General features: G+C 36.0%; 1 protein-coding gene across 1 annotated transcript in view; it reads right to left on the bottom strand.

Moving 5' to 3' along the window:
- The window catches only part of LOC148309749 (uncharacterized), a 74,704-nt gene extending 51,079 nt beyond the window's left edge, over positions 1-23,625 (bottom strand). The window contains exon 1 of the mRNA XM_088259594.1: positions 23,554-23,625. The gene's annotated coding sequence lies outside the window, so the exon portion shown is untranslated. The remainder of the gene's footprint in view (positions 1-23,553) is intronic.
- Between the last annotated feature and the right edge of the window lie 270 nt (positions 23,626-23,895).

The following is a 23,895-nucleotide window of genomic DNA, read 5'->3' as shown; positions in this document are numbered from 1 at the left end:
TCGTTTAGTTGTTGGAATATATTAATACATACTTATATCAGAAGTACAATACGAAACGACAGACGAAGAACGATGAGTTTTTAAGTGCAAAAAAATACCGTCAAATAAAAACAGTCACAATGTGTTTACGAGTTGCACAAAAATATTTAGCGGTTGCGGTCACGGTTAAAAGATAATAAAGTAATGAGAGATGATAGGGTTTCCTGTTTTTTTATTGCCATAAAATGTGGAAGAAAAGGTTTCTACAGCCGTGAAGTGGAAGGCAGATCAAATACACAGAAACACAATATAAAAGCTATATTTGGTAGATAAATTTTAGATTTTAGCTTTGCGAGATTAGTAAACTAATAGTCTTAAAATTAAGATAAAGATCCCACTGACATGATTTGAATTTGAATTCGCTATTTGTACGTTACGATAAAGATGTTAGATATATTGTTACCATCGGGAATACTTCATCCTTCCTGACCTTACTGGCGAGTAGGGGAGGTGCGGACTCCTGGCCGAGCTGATGACCTAACAAAGGTCCAATCAGTCTCCAGTCATCCTACTCAATAGTAATCACTTACCAACCGGCAGACGCCGTTCACTGTAGTCGGATGTCCACAGAAATTCACCCGAGCGGGAGAACGGACACCTGCAACAATGGAGAAAAAATGTTTACGAATACGAACGAGTATGGCAGTGGAAAGTATTTTCCACGTTCCTCGCAGCTCGCAGCTCGCAGACATAAAACGACAATGTGTTCTCCCATGTGGTCGCTATCGCATCACCATTATCACCGCGTCATTCGTAACATAGTGTGAACGTTTTATTATGTAGTTCGCATACCTCTATTACTATACATTCAGATAGTATGTACATATGTGCATTACACACGAAGAAACTAATAGCGGTAGGTACAGTCGTCAAGTCGCGTCATCCATCGGAGGAGACTAGGTTAGGACACTTTGCACCACACACGTGCTGGCTACTGGTGCCGACTGGTGCCGAATGGTGACAGCGATTTAGTAAGAAGCATTTTTAGTGAACTAATTCCGTATTTTCCTGCTTCTATTTATGTAATCCTGGAACATCTTCCGATTGATTCTTTTAGATTTCATTTCGCATTCTTTCACTTCATATTACATACATCTGAAAAACTACAACAAATTTCTAGAATTTCTAAATGTTCCTCCTTATATGTACGTATAATATTATTTTTTAATAAAATACAGTATACTGTAGAATACAAAAGCGTTTTATAAACTAACAACTATCCAAAACCGAATACAAATATGATTAAATAATGTTTTACTTAGTAAATACCACTATTTCTTAAAATCTGCTTTGACGCGTGTTTCGATGCATTCCGCATAATTTTCAAACACCGCCACCGTATGATATGTAAAATGATGCGGAATGCATCGAAACACGTGTCAGAGTAGATTTTAAGAAATTGTGGTATTAAGTAGAACATTAATTAAAAATGGATAGATTTTACCACAAAGTGACTGCCGAATCAATTAATGAAACAATTAAATAACATTGATATTAAAAACGTTTTTGATCTATAACAAAATTTATTAACATATAATTTATTAATATAAAAGTATTTAAGATATATTAGTATATTTATACTTGTTAGTAATTTATTATAATAATATATTATATATTAGTTTCGTGGGATTTATACTGGTTGTATGCTTTACAACCAGATTCGCACCAACAATAATTTCCAACCTTTTTTACTGACCAAGGCAGGGACTTTTTACACACTGTTTATGCACCATCAAAAATAATTTATATATTTAAAATAGTTAAAGCGCAGTGAGATGATCGCGACAACTGTAGCATTGGATCCAGTCACACATAGGTCCAATGTTGTAAGTGGTCGAGGGAATGGGAGAAATGTTAAGTAGCCATTCAATAAATTAATAGGTAAACTATCTCTCAGGAATGTTCGTCGGCTGGAGATAAATATAACCTCCTCGTGACAGGCGGAGAGCATTCTTGCGCGGTGTACCCGCTCTCGCTCACTAGCACTGCACTTCCACCACCTTCCTTACTACATGTACGATCCCATGACGAGCTTTGCTCAGTACGCTAAAATACGATGAAATAATTCTTATGTCGTGTCATCCCGGTTTCACTCGAAACTGAGCATATTTAGGTGTTGCACATTTAACATTTTCGTTCACTTTATGTAGTACCACTTAAAACTTTATTCACGACGACCTGTTTCGGAATGAGCATTCTCTCATGAAGTCAACCATAGATTAAAATGAAATCAGCAAGGTTATTTATTTATAACAAAAGTGTCATATGAACTTAACACAAATTTAATGATGGTTTTAAATTATAAAAAATATCACACACTTATTTAACATATCTATGATTCCTGATCTCTTGTCGAGAGTTGTCTCATTGATGTATCGTAATATTGCGCGTATTGTATAAAACATAAAACATCAAAGGTAGAATACAACACTCTACAAAATGAATAATATATTCCTGCTGAGATTACAAATTATTATTGAATTTGGGTATCGGAATTGATATGGTTTGCAATTGTTGCATACTCGTATGCTGTGTCATCGTACGTGCCCAATACGTCTGTATGTGTGTGTGTGTGTGTGTGTGTGTGTGTGTGTGCATGCGTGGGCGGCAAATTGGCTTCCCATCTGGAATTAAATCTCCCACCCAATCGGTTAGTGAATTTATCACTAAATACCTATTAAAACCATTTAATTCAGTTTATTTATGATGAAATGTTGCTTGAAACAGCAATTAGGTATGTGAAGATTAAATATGTGACTTAGTAACTTAACTGAAAACTAGAAATTTTAACTAATCCATCGACGCTAGAAGTCAGGTGTAGGTGCTCGGTATATCAGGTATAGATTCACCCCCCCCCCCAAAAACTGTGCAATTATACCTGCAAAACCAGTTCATGTCCACAAGATACCGAATAAAAGTGTGCTGTATAAATATCTTTAATTAGGAAGGTATATTCGTATAGATTTCTAATTAAGTAACAAGATACACGGTGCCATAATCGTTAAATGTAATATTCTCGATTAAAGATCCCGCGCAGCTAATGTCGATGCATTTTAAATATACTTCTCGAGGCATCTCGCGAGCCAGTCTTCGGCGGCCTTCTCTACCCATAGTCCATCGACATACCGTACCGGCCTCGGCGCCATGTCCATCCTCCGCGCGACACCACCACAGCCAGCGCTGCATCACTATACCAGCGGCGTAAGCTTCATTACTCAATCACATATCGATTGGTCGTGCGTTGTACACCACGTCGCGGGTTACTCATCGGCAACGCTTATTTACAATCAAGATGTTAATCGAATCTTAAGTTTTGATCGCGCAATTACGATGTTGTCAACGCAATCGTATTATTCGCCGAGACTAACAAATGTCTTATATTATAAAAAAAAAACAGACCAGGGAGCCAGGAAGCAGGACTTGCGGTACAACCGTGCCCCCAACGAGATTTCCGAGTATGTCGTCCGCTAAGAATAGCGATAACCTGTTTGATTCTTGTCGCGTAACACAATAAATTCCACCGATCGTGTTCCGCCACTTGCAGCTGGTAGCGAGGAGTACCCACATCGCACATTTAAAAATGCTGTATGTCTAAATTACCAAAAAATCAAGACGAGTACAGAAACAGCGAACGTTGGGAGGGAAAAAACATGGCTCGATTGTTTTATTGTTTAACTGAAACTGAAGAAAGGAAAGTAGCGAATTAAGTCACCGTTAAAAATATTGTTTTCCCTATGCACATGTAGGTACACAAACACAGTGACACAACAAGAGTTCACTAAACAAACGAACGACAAGAGTCAGGAATATATCAGCCGAAGTATAAATAGAGCAATCTGCTATCTGGCGCACTAATTACTTCCCACGCTGGCGCTCGCGCTCCTCTTGGCAGGTGACGGTGTCACACTTCGCGCGCCGCCACAGGCCGAGCATGGAGTACAGGGCGAAGTTAGGAAGGTCCAACTGCAAAATCTATCGTCACTAGTCACTAGATAATAGTCATCGCAATGGGGAGGGGTGATGTGTACATTTGCAGATTAAACCCATCATTAATAACTTAATTAACAAAACGGCATCGAAGCAATGTTGGCAAGTAATTGTGTGCGGATATTGCCTCTGCCAACTTTCAAAAGTACACATAAATAATTACGTCCCGGTATAAAACGTATTCGTTAATTTCCGCGGCACGCTGCGAGAGTCTGATCATGTTTTACCCCTCACAAAACCAGTTGAGAAGGGCTTCAACTTGCGCCGGGAGTTGAGAGACCTCAATATTAAATGGTGTTTATTCATATTATTTTTTGTATCTAGTGTAGAAGGTATTACCGAATGCATCATAATGTTCGGTAATAATGAAACGAAAATATACAGGTGAGTGTGGGATCAAATAAAGTAACGGAAATACCCACTATACGAGTGTGGAGCCATAGTAAAGTGACAAGCTTAAACGACTCAATTGAGGATAATAATTCGACGATATGTATAACATCGACGTACCAATTTAGCGGAACAGGGATCGTCGGTATAGAGAAGGGAATAAAGGGATAATAAGTTTTGAAATAAGACAATATAATTGAATCGCAATTGCCAAAAAAAAAACTCGTGTCGGAAACCGTTTCAAAATACGATTTGAGACAAAAAATAGTTGACATTACCAACAAAACTAAACCTTGCCAACATATTACGCGCTACGGAGAGCGTGAAAGTTTTGCTTTCAGTTTAGACATCTGTAATACAAGTATCATATCACCAGAGGAACAAGAAACGAAAGGTTGAGTAATCAATTAGCTACATTATTAGTTGATCTTGAATCGAATCGATTTGATATGTGTACGAGTATACGTCATAATTAAATTAAAGGTTCATGTACGGTATTACAGTGCTAATAGTTGAAGAGAATGATAGAGGCAGGTGTTAATGAAGCGAGGGGAGGTTCTGCCTACACTGGATTACATGAAACACATTTCAGTCAACGGAAAATTAAATTATATAAGTATATATATATATATATATATATATATATATATATATATATATATATATATATATATATATATATATATATATATATATATATATATATATATATATATATATATATATATATATATATATATATATATATATATATATATATATATATATATATATATATATATATATATATATATATATATATATATATATATATATATATATATATATATATATATATATATATATATATATATATATATATATATATATATATATATATATATATATATATATATATATATATATATATATATATATATATATATATATATATATATATATATATATATATATATATATATATATATATATATATATATATATATATATATATATATATATATATATATATATATATATATATATATATATATATATATATATATATATATATATATATATATATATATATATATATATATATATATATATATATATATATATATATATATATATATATATATATATATATATATATATATATATATATATATATATATATATATATATATATATATATATATATATATATATATATATATATATATATATATATATATATATATATATATATATATATATATATATATATATATATATATATATATATATATATATATATATATATAATAAGACTACTCCGCGGAAAGATAGAATAGCTTCCCCGAGAAAGCAGTAACATTATTTCTTTTAAAACACAATAATTATTTAAAAACAATCATTTAATTCAGCAGATGGGGGTCTGACCCAACCTGACCTAACTAAACTCAAGACAATACGATACACACAAATAGTACACATGTCGCTCACTCCTTTCAAAAACGTCATAAATCAAAAAACTTGATTTTTCAGGAGAACGTTTTTAAAGTTTAAAAATAAAACACAATGTATTCAAAATAAATATCAATTAAATTGAACTTTTTATTGTGCAACGGATCTTTTTAGGTAAAACCTGAAGGTTTTTTCTCCATTTGAAAAATATTTAGTATTAAAAAAAAACAATACCTTTTCTACAAAATGCAAAAACAACAGTTTCTACCCTGTAGCAGGTAAATATTAAGTTAAAAATTTGCCGCCTTTGCTGGGATATAGTACATTTTCTGGGCATTCCGAAAACATGCACAACTGAAAATTGACGATTTTTGATTTATGACGTTCTTGAAAAGAGTGAGCGATGTATTAAACGTAGATAGTTCTCACTTGCCTAAAATTTAGATTCCATTCCTTTAGTTACATAACGGAATTTGTGTATAACTCGCGATCTTACATAAACGAAATAATATTTGAATCCGATATTATTTGAATCCGATATCCATCGCGCGTATGACAGTGAAGGTATCTGAGAAGTTCCTAAGTGAGTAGGTATGTAAAAGTCCATAAGAAGTGGTAACGAGCCATGTACGGAGGATGGTGAACCAGAACGGGAACCAGTCGCGTAGTGGTACCCGCTTCAGTAGCGGCCCGGGGCTACTCGGCCACCGGACCACGAGCGAGCCAGCTTCCGAATTACTGCTGGTAGCCCCGTACGCAGTGCACTCTGACGCTGCATACAGCACAAGGCGATCCCAATCGTGATGCGGTTAGGACACCTCGTCATTCGTTGCTAGTCAGATTATCCCAAAAGAGCCAAAGGCGCAGTGTTATTTTTTATATGATTAATTATATGATTAAAAAAACGAAATAGCACTTTAGCAAGCTATGAATAATTGAGTCTAGTATTTTATGGAAACTTCAGAGTCAGAAATACTTCCGTTGATACACTGGAGAGAGGTTACAATATAATATGACGTAAAAATGAGTATCCCATTGCGCACCGTTTCCCCGAAACTATGATACATATGATGTAATATGTAAGCTGGTGGCTTTCTTCTCAGCTTTTCGTGAGCTAACTGAAATCTAATGTTTTTTTAGTCCACTGCCTTTGACAATTTCAATACGACAACATGTTTCCACGTCTCGTAGTAGAACACGTCGGTAAAGACAGAAGGCGATTTGAAAAAGCACAATCAATAATTATGCGGCTTTATATTTGACGTTGTCGTGAAGTGTATTAAAAAAAAATAAAGGTCGTTATTCACCCCGTCATACCTTCTAATTCGGTAAAAACTTAAGTCTCTAGTAAATTGTTCGAGCTCAACACCCAAGTGTCAAATACCGATAGCGAAAGCAGTCGTCACTTTCAAAGTCGTTATGTTAAACGAGATTTTCAATGATGATTTGTATCACCTATCTGTGCGATATTTTATATATTGCCTTTGGTATATTTGATTTCCTACTGGTCGATTCAAAATTTACGTCACTTGATGCGAGAAAAGACCTTTACTTTTTTACAAATTATGTTAACTGTGAAGCATAAGACTGCGATGAGCTAAATTGCGAAAAGTTTTAACCCTTATTACTGTTTTGATAATAGTGTGTTCATGTATTTGACTACTTTTATTTACGTTTTTTCGATTCGTTGCAAATATTTGACGTATTTGACGAAAAAGCATAATTTTATCCTGCGAACCATCAAAGTAAATGACAGATATCGGTTGACTATAGAATAACAGGTGGCAAATGAGTTTGAAAGAATTTGGTCGCGTTAAAAATCAGTCATTTAACGTCATTGACGAATAGGAGCAGATAGCAGTTAAGTGGAACAGTAATGCGGATCGACGCAAGTTCATTGGCGAGCTCTCCTCTCTGGCTGCAGGCTGCAGATCGGGGGCGGACGCGGACACGGAGCGCGGAAATAGACTCGTGTCACAGTGGGAGTTCCCTCGAGGTGGCGGCAGTCGCTATTCCTGTTCTCCACTCTACTCGCCCGCTCACCTGGTCACCGCACGGAGGTGTCTTACCCCGAACTGTCTGCTTTGTTTATAAACACCGGAGAGGCTTGATGCAAAGCAAGATGTTCGAGTTGACGCATCGCGGTTGACGCCCACTACACGCGAATTTTGAACACATCTAGCAGCGAGATGAATATTAGGATGAATTGTTAAATATGTAGTAACCAAAATTTTAAATGGTTTTGTGGCAAAATGCCATAAAAACACATGTGGATAAAATACCAATATTGAAGTTTTCTGCATCTGTTTTGATTTTTAGATTCATACTAGATATCTCGTTAACAACTAACTATATATTATTTTTAAATATATATAAGTGAGTTACGTAACTAAATGGGGGCAATTCGGGTTGATATACGTGTTGCACATCAGATCCATGGAATTTGATGTTGGTTCAAATTAAAGCAATTTGTTAGTCCATGTTCATAAAGTAATATCTATTGTACAATATAATTCTGAAAGTTCGTATACATCTATGTAAATTGTTTGTTTATTACTTATAAGGCTCGAAGACGGAACACCTATACATGTTAAAATTTCTCAGATCGATCAAACTCGAATTTCTAAAGCCAACACACATATTTTTAGTTCCAAGTTTTATACCCATCGAAAATGTGGATATTTGAAAACCCTAAATTACACATTTAAATAATGTTGAAAAATATTTATTAACCCGTATTGTCAACCTTTTTCAATAAAATAACACAATTGTTTGGTCTAAACCAAGGATTTAGCCGGACAAAAACACTAGGCATGTTATAAATAAACCTGTTCATAAATCTTGTCATAAAGCATCTTTTCATAAATATCTGCATATAAAATATATGCAAAAATAATGGGTTTAATATTATTACATGGCTATAAATAATATTACATTGTAAGGAGTAAACCAAACCCTCGTTGTCGGTTTCCACCTACAGAGTGTGCATTGCGCAGACTAAACTGGCAGAAGGTTGATGTGCACCTTTTATCGCGAGGCTATCGCTAATAGTCCAGTAGGTGCGCATAACACGAGTACGTAGCGCGATACAATGTATCAGTCAGCGCTAGCCTCCAGTAAAGCGAGTTATTTTCTCCGGAATAAGTAAAGATGTAGGTTTGGAGGTAAGACAGGCCCAGGAGTATGCAGCGCGGTGCAGTGTCCACTCGGTTCGATGAAAAGAGTACGAGACCAGTGACATGGTACTACTGGACTCGGATTATCGGTATGGATACACGTGTGTTTGCTCAGATGGCTCGGCCACGCAGTCAGCAATCATTCTGTACTGATGCAAACACGATTCAGACACTTCGTATTGTTTATTGCCGATAACAGAATCATCTGGTGTAATACCAATGTGTAATAAATATATGCGGGAAAGATGAAAGATCCGTTCCGATATTCATTTGAGGAGGAGAATTATCGATAATTTGGTGATTCGCGGACTCACTGATAAATCGTGAAGCGAGAAGCTAATAAAAAAGGGGCTAGAAAATTTTCCTGTCACGAAACCTTATTTTTTTAGCTCCTCGGTGCACAATAATTTACCAATGAATCAGTAAGTATCACAGTGAATCGGTGAATCTGTGACACTTCAAGTCAAATGTTAGTGAACGAGTTTCACTCGAGTTAGGATTTTATCACTAAATCACATTTGATCGAACGGGTCATCAAGATCCGCTCATTTACGAACGACCCTCGTCTAATGTGTAACGTCGACGCAGTCTGATTACGGAAACGAGACCGATTTGAACAAAGAGAATATTAATTATACCGTGAAATGAAGTAGTTTACCTCAAGCCGGACAAACGAGACCGACACGAAAGGTTAAAAGATTTATAAAACAATAGCGTGTCACGTATAGCGCACTGAGGTACAACATTAACGTATTCCATCGGGTTGGGAGTTAGCACGCCATCAGTCTCGAGTAACATTCTGCAGTTATGCGCCAATCTCCCGTCTTGCTCGCCGCCTGCATTGCTAGCTCCTCGTGTTGTGTTGACACGAGACACGAGAGGTGTGCGTTATGTGTTGTGTATGCTGTATGTATAGTGTGCGCGCGGCGCTACAGCTATTGATGACCTCCGTTCTCCGCGGATTCGCCATTTCGCGATCGATTAATTTAAACCCTTTGCTAATGAAAAGCCCTATGAAAAAATACCTATAAAATGACGTTTAAGAACTTGCTCTCACCCACTAAACGCGGAAATCATTGAAAGGCTCTTCACGATCAAAGCATCACAAGTCAGGAGTTGCTAACAATTTCAAAAGAACACGACGAAATGTACGAGCTAGTGAGAAGTTTAAGACGAAATCGCGTCGGAATTATTTCGGCAATTATCGGCAAATGCACACACCAAGAACAGCCAACCGAACTAAGGAAAGCGAAGGTCACTCCGAAAATAGGAGACAATATTTCTTGCTCCAATATTTAAGAAACTAAATTACTAAAAACCACTGTAAAAGAAGAAACAATGCAACAATAACAAACCGTGGCTCTGATATATGTATGCCGTATTTTTACAAATCTTACTTATACTTGATCTTAAAACGAAGTCTATACGATAAAACAGATTAGGCCGATCATCCTCTGTATCCCGATTATCATCCAGTTAAAATCATAATCTTTCTAGTAAACTACCGTCGCTCAAATTATAGAATAGACCTTTCATCTATCAAATTATAGAATAGACCGTTCAGCCCATCCATATAGAGTTGTTTCATTTGTTATATTGCAATTTTTTAAAATATATTCCTCGTTAGCCGCTATGTTTTATTTATCGCGACTGCGTGCAAATCGTAACCTTCTCAACCAAGGTGTACTTATGTGATTTAGAAAATTTTCGTAGAATGTGTTAGCAACGCTGCTACGTAACTACAATACATATCGAGTACTGGGTAGAACGCGGGACCGCGCACACCGAAGCCCATAAACTGCCGCTGAATCCTTTTTGCGTATATTTTGTCACGACCCTTGTCACGGAGCAAAGTCTCGAAACATTACGCCGAGCGAATCGGAATGAAGTGGGCATCGGTTCAGACGTATCGCGAGACTGACGTATATTTTATTTACACATTACCCGTGTGTTAGTAGTACATACAAAAATACACAACATAACACTGTGTAGCTACACGGCAAACACAAATAATATCATAATATTAGGTCTTCAGCTACTGACTCGGAATAGAAAGATAGCGAAGCAGACATATTGTATTTACACTATTGAATTTTTTACATTTTCACGGCTGTTCCAATTCTGTGATAACGTTTTTACGGGTTATTATTACAGCGTGTTCAAATGCCTTCATCCTAGAGGAACTCCTCATTACTGAATGGCTATTTTATCTGGAATCCTTCCGTATTATACGCAAGTGGCGCGTCGAGGAGTCGTCCGGCACAGAGTTGAGGCGCCAGGTCGCGTGGTCGCTCCCCGTGCGCTGGACGGACCAGATACAGAACCTCGCCAATACAGGTTCTGCTCTGGATGAGTGCGCGGGGCGGACTTTGCAGCGTGACAGTCCGACATGCCACGAGACCGAAAGGCCACTCAGGCAAGAGAGGGCGATCCAGAAGACAAACGTGTTCGGTAAGATTTCATTTTACTTTACTTTTATTACTATTTCCGTTATTCGCCCCCCAAAATAAACCAATTTCCATCTAAAATCTTCGCCCCGCTTAAAAAAATCATTTAAATAACACATTCGAGTATTGTATTTACAGGTGTTGGAGTAATAACTGCTAGGTTCCCTAAAGGTGTTGTCGAGTATTTGGATTGTATGGACTTCCTTATGGGTCTATTCAATAAACGTAAATGATTCATATTTAGCAAAAAAAAATAATAAATATTACTATTCGCAGTAATAAGAAATCAACAAAAAGACGTTTATTGAACGGATCATGGCATAGAACAATTAACGGGTTTGGTAATGAAACGGGTAGCTTTATATAGATTTTAAGCACAAGTGGTACAGAGCGACGACAATTTACTAAAAAAATTGCTGTAAAAAATGATTTTAACTGAATGGAAGTGGGAAGAGGATGACTTGTTTTTTCATATGGAATTTTCATTACGAATGCTTTTTTTGTACGGTATTAGGCGTGACATTACGGAATGCGAAATCATCATTTTATCAGTCCGGATGATGGACCCCGTGATACGGTCCGAAACGTCCGGAAACGTGATAACAACACACGGCATAACATAAATATAATTAGATTAAATTTAAAATCTTGCTATTCTTATTTAATACATTATATCTTAATATATGTATTGTATTATATTTTAAGTTATATATATATATATATATATATATATATATATATATATATATATATATATATATATATATATATATATATATATATATATATATATATATATATATATATATATATATATATTATATATATATATATATATATATATGTATATATGTATATTTATATATATATATATATATATATATATATATATATATATATATATATATGTGTATACAAAATAGTAAATAATCGATCTCACAACGTCGCGATAAAATCGCATTATTAAATGAAAGATTGCGATACAGCCGATTAAATATCGACCTTCGAGTAATGAAATAGGTTCAATTATTTAGTAATGAGATGCAGTAATCGAGACGATTACATGTTTATGGTTTTTCACTGCCAGTCAACCTACTGTATAACCAGTTTATCAAATCAATTAAGCTCTTCGCTTAAAAAATACCGGGGTAATATAATGATGCACTTACACCGACTGCAATACAAATTATGTGCAACCAACTCCTATTGCTATTGGTAAACATTACATTATTAAACTTCGAGTACAAGAAAGATCTCTTTAATGGGCTATATAACACTGGGGGTGAATTAGATGGATCCTAATAGCGGATAAAATAGAAGAGAAATAAGAAGAAGAAAAATACAACTACATAAAAAGACTTTTCTGTATTAAGAGAAACAGTTAGGGGAAAGCGAGCGAAAAAAAACAGGGTCTTTATTAAAACCGGCCCCTTGACATGGCCCAGAGCTGGTAGGATTGGAGGCGTATCATACATACATCCCAGCATGCGTGCGATGACAGATGGATGGTATTCTATATATTCTAAGTCATACATTAAGTTTTTCTTTAACCACGCCATTTCACGTGGGGGTGGGTGATCACGACGCGATACACAGCCATACGGAAGGTTCCTACCTATTTAAACGTTAATTGAACATTGGATACACAAGTGGCTATATTTCCAATTTCCTTAGCTTCTACCTACTTTCAATTCACATCCTTTAACCTCTTGGCTTCCTTATCTTTCGAGATTCAGTCGTATGTCATTGACAGAAATTGATAACTGTGTAGACGTTTTCCCATAAAGTAGTAAGTAGATAAAAATCACTGGCAAATGCCTTCTGGTTATGGAACTCTATACATACGAGTATATCTAAATTATTCCCCCGATAACCTTATTTGGACGATTTCAAATCAAACTACAAACAACTATTTTTTTATAGAAAACTACGAAATATGGCTGAGACTTGGTTCAAGTTTAACATGTTTATACGAGTAGAAGTATGCAACCCCAAGTATCGCAGTCATTTCTGCTATACTCCTTTTCCTCTCATATACTACATACATCTACTAGTTATATTCCATGCCCTCCCCTTAGGTTATGTGTACCTATCAAATACATTCCACTTATAGATCCAAGTATATGGAGCACTGGGCCAGAAAATAATTGACGATCAAGTTAACACCGCGTCGATCCGTCCATTATATTCACAATCGGTACGGATAGGGATGAGAAGAAAAAATGTTTAGTCCGGAGAAATGCAGATTACTGATATACGCATACATGCGTTATCTTTGCCTTAACAGTGCTTTGTTTTGGTGTCCAACAGGGAAATATAATACATGCAAGATAATTACATTGTGTGATACAGTCAAAGCAGTAACAGCTTTGACTGCTATTTTTATGAAGCCGACTAAATAACTGAGAACGATAAAGCACCATTCTATAATGTACTATAATATTGGAAAATATAATTATTGAAGTTTATTTCCTAATAGCATAGTGTTCGTCCTCGCTCTGTGCCGCGGGGGCGACCTTCCGACGCGACACAAAACTAGTTTTATTTCCATATTATATATCATTACAAGTACACCTCTATCCACTTCGTATGCACGTTAACACACACTGTATATGTGATACAGTACGGTGCATCATGATTATTATTGTCACGAAGTTTGAAAAACTTGTGTCAAATACTGTCACTGCTTGAATGCCGGAAGCGCGATATTCTTTCCAGAAACCTCAAAACTACCGCAAAAATAACACCTACACTTTCTTGCCAAATAATACTGTTCAGTTATAATTACTTACGAGTGAAATGTGCGTGATATTTCATCAAAATACCTCATTTATCGCGTGAAATTATTTTATCAGCCCACAAATAAAATCATACCAACTCATCGCACTGCAAAACTTTTTTTTCTCTACAGTTTATTTTATAATCTAGCACTCGTATTATATGAATTATATAAAATATACAAATACTTTTGTAATTCTTCTTTTCCGGCTCTCATCCGGACTAAATAGTGCATAGAACCCTAAATCTCATCGACGCAGTGTTGTCTTGATCGTTAATTATGTGAAGGCAAGGTGATCAGTTCTACCCTTCAGGTTTATATTAAATAAATATTGCAGCGAAAAATCGCATAAATATTCATTTTATCTCCTCTGGGAAACGCACCCGGGACCCCAGAACTCTAGCTAAACGCACTAACCACTACGCTGTGGAGGCGGATAAAATATCCAATTTGGAAATGGGCTTATAAGTGCAGGGTTTAACATGCAAAATATTAATAATATTCACTGACTCATATCCATACCCGATGGCGCATAGGGTACGGCATCCAAACAAAGTGGTGTCAACTTGATCATAATTACATGGCAAGTTATCAGTTCTGTACTCTGAGCTCGGAGCCATGGACATCACTGCTATATGGGAAAGAAAATATCTACGGTGTACCGAAAAATGAGGGCATTTTATTACTTTATCTAATTATAATTAACAATAAATATGGGAGTCGAACACTGCAATATATCGTTCCGAGCATTTTTAATTTATTGCCGACGGATGTTAGAGGTCAAAATAAAATATGGAACAAAGGCAAAATAAAGGAATGGGTAAATGATCAATTACCCATTAATTTAAAAAAAATTGTATGTAAAAAGAACTCCACCGACAAGACACACAAGGTGGCTTGGTGGGTCTCTGCAATTTTTAAAAAATATATGTTTAAAACTGTTCTTGAAATAAATATATACAATTTATTTTAATAAGAAAAAAAATTAACAATCAAAGTGTTCGGAATAAATTGTAGATGAATAAATAAGATGGGTTTGGTTTTTAAGCGCGATACAATCAAATTGTTGTTTAAGTTCCCTGCATAGTAATATGGAAAATGACATCCTTTCAGCCATCCGATTGGCGGTATAATATTTATCAATAAGGAAGTAATAAATGCCGATAATAGCGAAGGGAAGCGAAGAGGTCACGGAAGGGCCACCGCGTACTCTACCACCGAGTATAGCGCGCCGACCAAGTATCGGGCACATACTACACCCTTCATTACACACACACACGCCACAGCGAGACGAGACGCCAATATGGAATCATGCCTTCGATAAATATAATCCACTCGTAAGAATTATTAATAGTTAAAATCTAAGAAGATTTATGATTCTACAAAATAACGATTCTTCTAATAAAAATTCTACAAAGTCACGAAAATAAATAAGAAATCGGTAGAACCATAAACAGTGTTTCGATTTATACTTTTAATAAATTAAAGGAAATGCCTATTCTATAAATAATTTACTCTCTAGTTGAAATGTTACAATATTTTTATTTAAAATGTGAATTGTAGGTAAAATATGAATGCATTGAAACAAAAACTGTCTCGGCTTTATTTCACAATAGTGATTAAAGTTTTTTTATTATAACTTCAATTCTCATTTATTTTCTCGTTAATTATCGTAATTTATGTATAGGCAGCGCATGTATTTAACGTTTTCATAGATTATAACGATATTTTTTCGAGATTTTTATTGATAATATCAATAAAAATCTTGAAAAAATATCGTACATATTATGTCAACATAGATGAAGAAGCGTATTGATCTGGGAATGTAATAATATATGTATCTATTTTTAGGTGCGTGTAAGCGAAACTGCGTGCAGAGAAGGATGTCGGCAATGAAGTGGTCAGAATTGTTTAGGCGTATCCAGGACTGTGTTAATACACTCCAGTACGTATCCATCACACATCGCGGGTACTCGTACACACACGACCCCTATATCGCAGTTCACACCGCGCGGTGAGCCCTTCCCTTCGGCGGCGATGGTTTGTTCCGGCAATCGTTTTATTACTATCGAGGGTTGAGCGTTGAACCGTGTTTTTGTTTGAGTCATCCTTAACAAGAAGATAAAACTGACATATTTCGTAGTTTCCTGAAAACATTTATCGGATTAATGTATCGTTCCCCGACGCGACGCGACGTGACGTCACGTTTATTTAATTTTATCGCGCTTCGTTTTATTGTTACATTTTCACTGTTTTTTTGTTATTTCAAATAGTCGTTAATCATTTTTACAAAATAGATCTAATAGTATGTAAATGGTTAAGGACAAAAAACGAAATTCGCTCAAAACACGTGTAAAATCAGCACTGCTATGTTATCGGAAGAAGACACAGCGATTGTGGCTTCATTTAGTTGCGAACGTACTATTGGAATAATATTATGTAATTCTGTAAATGGCGTGTGGTGTAGCCGGTATTATACAACATACCATATGTATGGCGTACGTGCTACGCACACTACGCACGACCCGCGTCCCTTATCTTATCGTGGATATTGCGAGCGGCGCAACTCGGGAGACGACCTGCCGTAACTGCTGTACATGGTAACTCTCGGATGGACAGTTGCGTAACTCACTTCGGCTTGATAACAAAAACATTTACAAATAATTAGAAAATCCATTTTAGCTAAATGCTTTTACACTAGAGCAGAGACGTAATTTATGATTCATGCAAATCCATAGAAAGATACACCCTACTAATGAATATTCCAAAAAGGTCAACTGTGTCGGCCAGAGAAATCATATATGTTGCGCCAGTAAATAATATCCGAAAGATTATTATTGATACAATATTATTCTTTTGTTGATATAATCCATGTGACTAAACATTTCTAAAAGTCGATGGCGTTTCGGACGACATTGCAGCATTCACAATCTCGGCTGATGGATAACCCCGAATGCTACCCGAGATATTGACTGTCTAAATAAGTGGTAGCGATAACTGAGAAAAAAAGTTATCAGCAACTGAACAACTGAGATAACTTTTAAAAAATTAACTAAATTTTCTAAATACTTTTGTTACAGTATATATATATATATATATATATATATATATATATATATATATGTATATGTATATATATATATATATATATATGTATATATATATATGTATATATATATGTATATATATATATATATATATATATATATATATATATATATATATATATATATATATATATATATATATATATATATATATATATATATATATATATATATATATATATATATATATATATTGTAAATTAGACCGCCCACCTCTATAATTCATTTCAAATGAAAATAACAACAATAACCGTAAACACAAAAAAACGATCTTATATAAGTAAGTACTTATGTAAAATTTGTGCGAACGCAAACACACAATAGTTATTTAGAAGAGAGGCGGTTTTACTAAGGAGGGCCACATACCAAAATATACATATTATAAATGTCTCAACAGAGATAAAGAATTATGGAAGTCCTTTGAAAAATAAATTATAAATATTATATGTTTGTCACCATTGAATAGTTTGTTGTAATTTTTTTCTTTCTAAATAGTCATTTTTTTATTCGAGTTTCTTAATGAACGTAATGTTTAGTTTGCGGTTATTACGAAATAACAAATAATAAAATTTATCTATTTGATTTGACACATGTTTGTGGCGATTCTCCTACTATGAAGTATGTAATTGATGTAAAATAAAACTTAAGTTTGAATATTTTTAGTGATTTTTTAGCTATCTTTATTTTGCAATTTGTACGTCTTTTGAAATATCTCTTCTAAACGTTTGGGCGTTGGCAGGGGGTGAACTCGGGACCAAACATTTGGTAGACTGACCCCGGCCTAGGGGACCCCTACGCCCGCGCCCCGAGCGGCCGCACCCGTCCCGCGCCCTAGGACGTCCCGGTGATGGCGAGACAGGAGTGTCCGTAAAAGTTATGTTTTAGGTGGTAGGGGAATATCCCCAGCGGTCGTCGTCCGAGACGGTCAGTTTTCATTTAAAAGTTGACACGACGCATACGCTAATGAACCGCGTTGGTAAAAATTCGTCAGTATAAGTAAGCGGGTACCTAATAGATGGCTAAACGCCCAACACGTTGTATGCGTAAAGCTCTGGAGTGAGATTAGTAATCCGGTTAGGTCGGTCAAGATGGAAGATTTCGTCACCGGCCGCCGCTGCAACGCCTCGCGTCCACCGGCACTCTGCGAGAGTACAGGTTGTGTCGGCGTACTGGAATGCCTCGCTCAGCCTATCGATCAGTCCGGTTGGTCACACCCCTGAATGAGAGAGTCATTGCAAACGGATCTTCTAGCTTCCAGAGAGTGCAACCGAAGACGCAATGCAGAGGGAAAGAGCCAAACCAGTGATAGTTCTGTCAAGCTTTTATTTTAACCCTTATCCGCATCCAATGGAGCGTGGAGCGCTGCATCGTACCCACGCAATATTTTCGTGATCGTTAATTACACGAAAAGAATTTAATTTGTTCTGCATTTTACGGGCTAGTCCAGGATGATTTTAAATACAAGTTGAAGAGAAAAATCGACGGTATTTATTTTGACTACCCTGGGAATCGAAACTTCTACCACTACATTACCAACAAAAATAGTGAAAATCAACAAAGAATTATCAGAAAATGTGGTTTCATTCCGAAATAAACTTTATTTATAGTAAAGACAATTGGTGGAATAAATTCAAGTAAAACGAAGGATCTGTAGAAGTCCGTCGACGGTTCGGCGTCTCTAGATGGGTTTTCATAAAAGCTTTCTTTGCTCAAGAAGGTAGGCGGAATTGACAAGCCGGACTATGCGGGGTTTTACAATTCTACAGTTGGACTATGACTATGACCGAGCGACCCGATGTTGGCATTAATCCCTCGCTACTCTTACTTTACACCCGAATTAGGACTATTCAAGTACATTTGAATGAAGCGGCAATCAAAGCTTCACATACATAATACATACTGGTTATTCAATATACCTTAACAATATTAGCAACTGCAAGCAGAGATAAAGGCGCCCTATTAGCTATTACTTTCCTGACGCGTGACTAAAATCAAGTGTTTTTATGAACACAAAACTGATGATAAAAGTTGTTTTGGAGTTATCCCAAATGCTGAAGCGAATCTTAAGAATGTCCGCCTTCGTGAAAAAGTGAACCCGACAAGATAAAGACGAGGAAATAATAAAATAATAGAATAAAGGCGAGGGAATCTTTTTTTTCAATTCGTACCCGCGTAAGTAATTTGAAATAGTAAAATCACAACCCACTTTCCTACAAACAAAGATTTAAGTTTATTTAATTACAAAATATTTAAGTTTTTTGCAGATATTTCTTGGCAGCACTATATACTATACAATATACAAAATGTTAAAAAAAATAGAAAAATCGTTTTCAAAATTAAGGAAATGAAATAATATACTAAAAAAGTCAATATTAAAATAGGTGGAATACAGTGAGAAAAAAGCATTGACTGCACAACCACTCTATTCGTAAAAATAATGAGTTGTCGCTGGAATGTCGTCTTTATTTATAATCACGGATAAATAAATATATTTACTACTCATATTAATAATAAAAACATAACGTCTCTTTACGATCAGAAATTTTCATATTATTACGCTTTAATGAATGAATGCATAAATTATATTCTTTTTTAAATAAACACGTTGAACAATATTTTTTTATAAACTTTCAAAACAAGTTCTTGAAGCGGTTGTGATATTACGGAATACAGCTGTATGGCAAAGGTGGAAGATACCTACATATATTGTATTACTTACTATACAGAAAGTATTCCTACTATAATATGTGTGTGCCCTGTTCACGAACATCGCTTTAAGGGATAACGAAAGGTAGTATTTTCGTGCATATTTATTTTACGATGGACTTTTCACTTTAAAATTATATACAAATTTATAAAATTGAATCCAAAAAAAATTTACAAAAAATTAATTTCAACGAATTAGATTTCATTGATGTATTATAAAAAAAACATTTGTTTTCTACAATTTGAGTTTATTTTATTATTTCTGAAGCTATGCTTCCATCTTCGGGTCTAAATAAAAAATAAAAGATACGAAATAATTATCTGTTCTATAAATAAGGCGAGGGGTAAGTTAGGGGAAGAAAACTCGACTAACCCCCCTCCCCCTATTTATACCCCTCTCCTTATTTATAGAACAAATAATTATTTATTATGTTTTAGTTTATATTTAGATCTGAAGATAGCTTCCGAAACTAGTCGCCATAAACTAAACTCGACTAAAAATAAACTCAAGTGGTGAAAACAAGTGTTTTCTTTTACAATTTCATCATGTCTTACCATAAAGTGAAAGACGAAACAATAAATAAAACGTATTACGAGTGCTATACTGTTGAAAGCCTATCATTTTACTTATTAAAGTTATGGATATTACGAATAACTTCGAGTTTAACGTAAACAGAATGGAATACTAGCATGTTAATAAAATTTTAATTTAGATTTGTTTTTTTTGTAGATATTTGGATTTAATTTTATAAATGCAGGTATCATTCGTAAGTTTATGTTTATGGAAAAGAAACGTCTACGAAAATACTACGTTTTGATCCCCTTTATCACACATCCCGTCAGAAAACTATTTTATAGCGATTTACGACACAAAATCCATAAACAATGTGAAGTATCGCTTTCCAAAATATTAATAATACAAGTAAACACATTTGGTTTAGAAATAGATACAGAAAAATAATCTACGGAGCGGGGGATGTCAGGGATGAGCGTGACGAGAGTCGTCGAGTTCTGCGGTAGTGAAATAGCTTTGGTATCTATTCTGTCTATCATATCTTCTATTTATTTTCAACAAGAAGATGATAACATCTAAATGTAAAAAAATCTCACTAAACAATTCTACCTACGCTACTGTGATAAATATTTAAAAACTAGAAGAGATTTCCATGAAATACTAAGCATTTTCTTAAACTCTACTCTATATTTCTTGTACTCTATATTCTTGTACTCTTTATTTATTACTTATTACTTATTTTGTTGTAGCTAATAATTGAGCTAAAAGTGATATATCGAAAACGAGTGACATAACAGAATTGCGATACGAAAAATGTTTTTCGAAATATTAAAAAAAGACGTTAAGCACTATTATAAAATATATGAAATATGTTGAAAATATCATCGCACGACGCTAAATCAATTTTTGTCAATTAAACAGTTCAATAAGATATCAAAGTTCGATAGTTTAATCCGTCATTCTAGATAATCACAGATAAAATAAGTATATATCGGTAATACTCTTATGTATTTTTGTATAAATTTATTGGCAAAAAGTAGTTAGTACAGTTGATTCCCAACACGTGTGACCCCTTCGTACGAATGTGATAAGATACTGTAATTCCCACTCTAGTTAAAAACGTATTCCCGACCAGAAATGATATCCACATTTGGACAAAAATACATCGAGGCAGGATTATAATGCGAAGTAGGCGTGAATTACGAACACATCCGGACCGCGTCACGAAAGATGGGACATATTGAATGTGGAATAAATGGAAGAATTAAGAATTTAAAAAGGAAAAAAAGAAATCCACATGTTCACGCGTTACTAGAGGCACGAAAGGAACTTCTCTGCTCTACAGGAATGTGCGACCGTCTCCGACTGTGATGGCGTCAATTTATTCAGAAAACGAACGGCGTCGTAAACAAATCGCAGATTGGACTCGCTGCGGGGGCAAGTACCGGTGAGCGCTAGCTCTACGGCGAGCCAGACAGCTGCTGCCTGCTGCAGTCGCGAGGAAGATGACCGCGCGACCAGCGGCCACAGTAGAAGCCACGAGATGTTGCGGATTAATTCGAGTTCCATATCAAATTATCGTACCTACATACGATATTGTCGACCGTACATTTAATATCCATCAGTGCGTTCACAAAATATTCGGTTCGCGTTGGCGCCGAGCGAACACGTGAACTCGATAAACAACCGCTCAGATCACACTTTGGTTAATTATTGTTATCATTATGATGTAAGTAATATAATTTTAATGTTGTACGAGTTCATTTATAAAACGTTATAAATTACACACGTAAGAAATAAAAAAAAATGCCGCGAGTATTTTTTTTTTAAATGTTGCATTTACTTATTTATTTAGTTTCATAAAATTTACAAATCGTTCAAGTCGTTAATGATTTTTTTTAACAATTTCGGAATATATAAAGAAAAAATTATATAAAATTAAGAAAAAAAAAATCAAAATAAGCGTCTTCTCTACGTGATTTATTTATACATAAAAGTTAGGGGTTTTATAATAATACAAGACACAGTTGACAAATGCGACATCAATTCAAGCTTATTAATCTAGAATCGGTAACTTATTTTTACGTTTTCCTCGCGAGACTGTATCGGTTAGAAGTTTGGATTTGATTTTCCGTTATTTTGATAGAAAATGAAGGCAATTCTAAGTCTTGTTCAATCCGGGGCAACATATTATCGAGAAAAAAAACGCTTTCTCAACTTCGTGCGTGGTAACCACCGCTAACCGCGACGGACTGTCTGCAACCTGGCTAATTATATTATACATATTGTAAGTGGCGCTCGCACTATATAATTAAAAGGCGCAATCAATTATTTACTACGGTTCATAGGGCTTTCTGTCATCCTGATTATACAAGCGAACGGGAATTTATAAAATTTAATAAATTAGTTTTTATCCGAGGTAGTATACGGAATACGGTAATGCGACCGCGGCACGAAGGCCGGGGCCGGCGGGGAGTAGGGCGGCCAGCCCTCGCGTGTCCACCGGGGGCCGGGGCGCCGGGGGCGGAGCGCCGGGGGCCGAGGCCGGGCGCCGGGGCGGGCGCACCCCCCGGCGGGACGTCCTCGGCCGGCGGGCACCGGTCCCGGGACGACTCCGCATACTCGGCGTGCCGCGATTATTTTTGGGACATTGTAACTCTCCGCGATGTTTGAAATAATCTCCTCGAAAATAGAATGCGCGAGATCTTCGGAAATAAACGACGAAGACGATTCGTTTGACCGGGCGAGGCGCGGGACGACCCTCCGGACGCCGGACGCCGGACACGGGGAGTCGGACACGGGGAGTCGGACACGGGGAGTCGGACACGGCGCCGGACACGTGCGCCGGACGAGGGAACTCCACACCCCCTGGCCACCTGCACGCGCATCTCGACGAATCGCGCGATCGAAATGAAATACTCGCAGACGCAATTTATACATTTTAAAAAATAACAATAAATTATCGTTGTTGACTTACCGTGATCCGTCAGCCGACACCGATTTACTTAGCGAACGGCCGGCCGAGGGAGCCGGGCCGGACGGTCGCGAGCAGCGCACGCGGCGGTCGGAGCGCGACTGGCGCGGCTCTCGGGCCGAGGGCCGCGGCTCGGCGCCCCCGGCCCCCTCCCCCCGCGAGGGGCGAGGCTTCGCTATCGCGAGCCTTCCTACTTTTCCGACAATATTAATTTTTATTCGGGCATTAATATTCGCTAATTGGAATCTGACTAGATCGCTGTTAATTTACTACTATTTATTCTCATTTATATTTACTAATAAATACTATATCCCTTTTAAGGGTTTGTACTGCGTCGCGGTAGCC

This window comes from Brachycentrus maculatus, unplaced genomic scaffold (genome assembly GCF_059751285.1).
Source record: "Brachycentrus maculatus isolate JH-2025_06_01 unplaced genomic scaffold, ASM5975128v1 h1tg000118l, whole genome shotgun sequence".
Classification (NCBI taxonomy): Eukaryota; Metazoa; Arthropoda; class Insecta; order Trichoptera; family Brachycentridae; genus Brachycentrus; species Brachycentrus maculatus.
The sequence above is the reverse complement of the archived record's forward strand: the minus strand, read 5'-3'. Positions and strand labels throughout refer to the sequence as shown.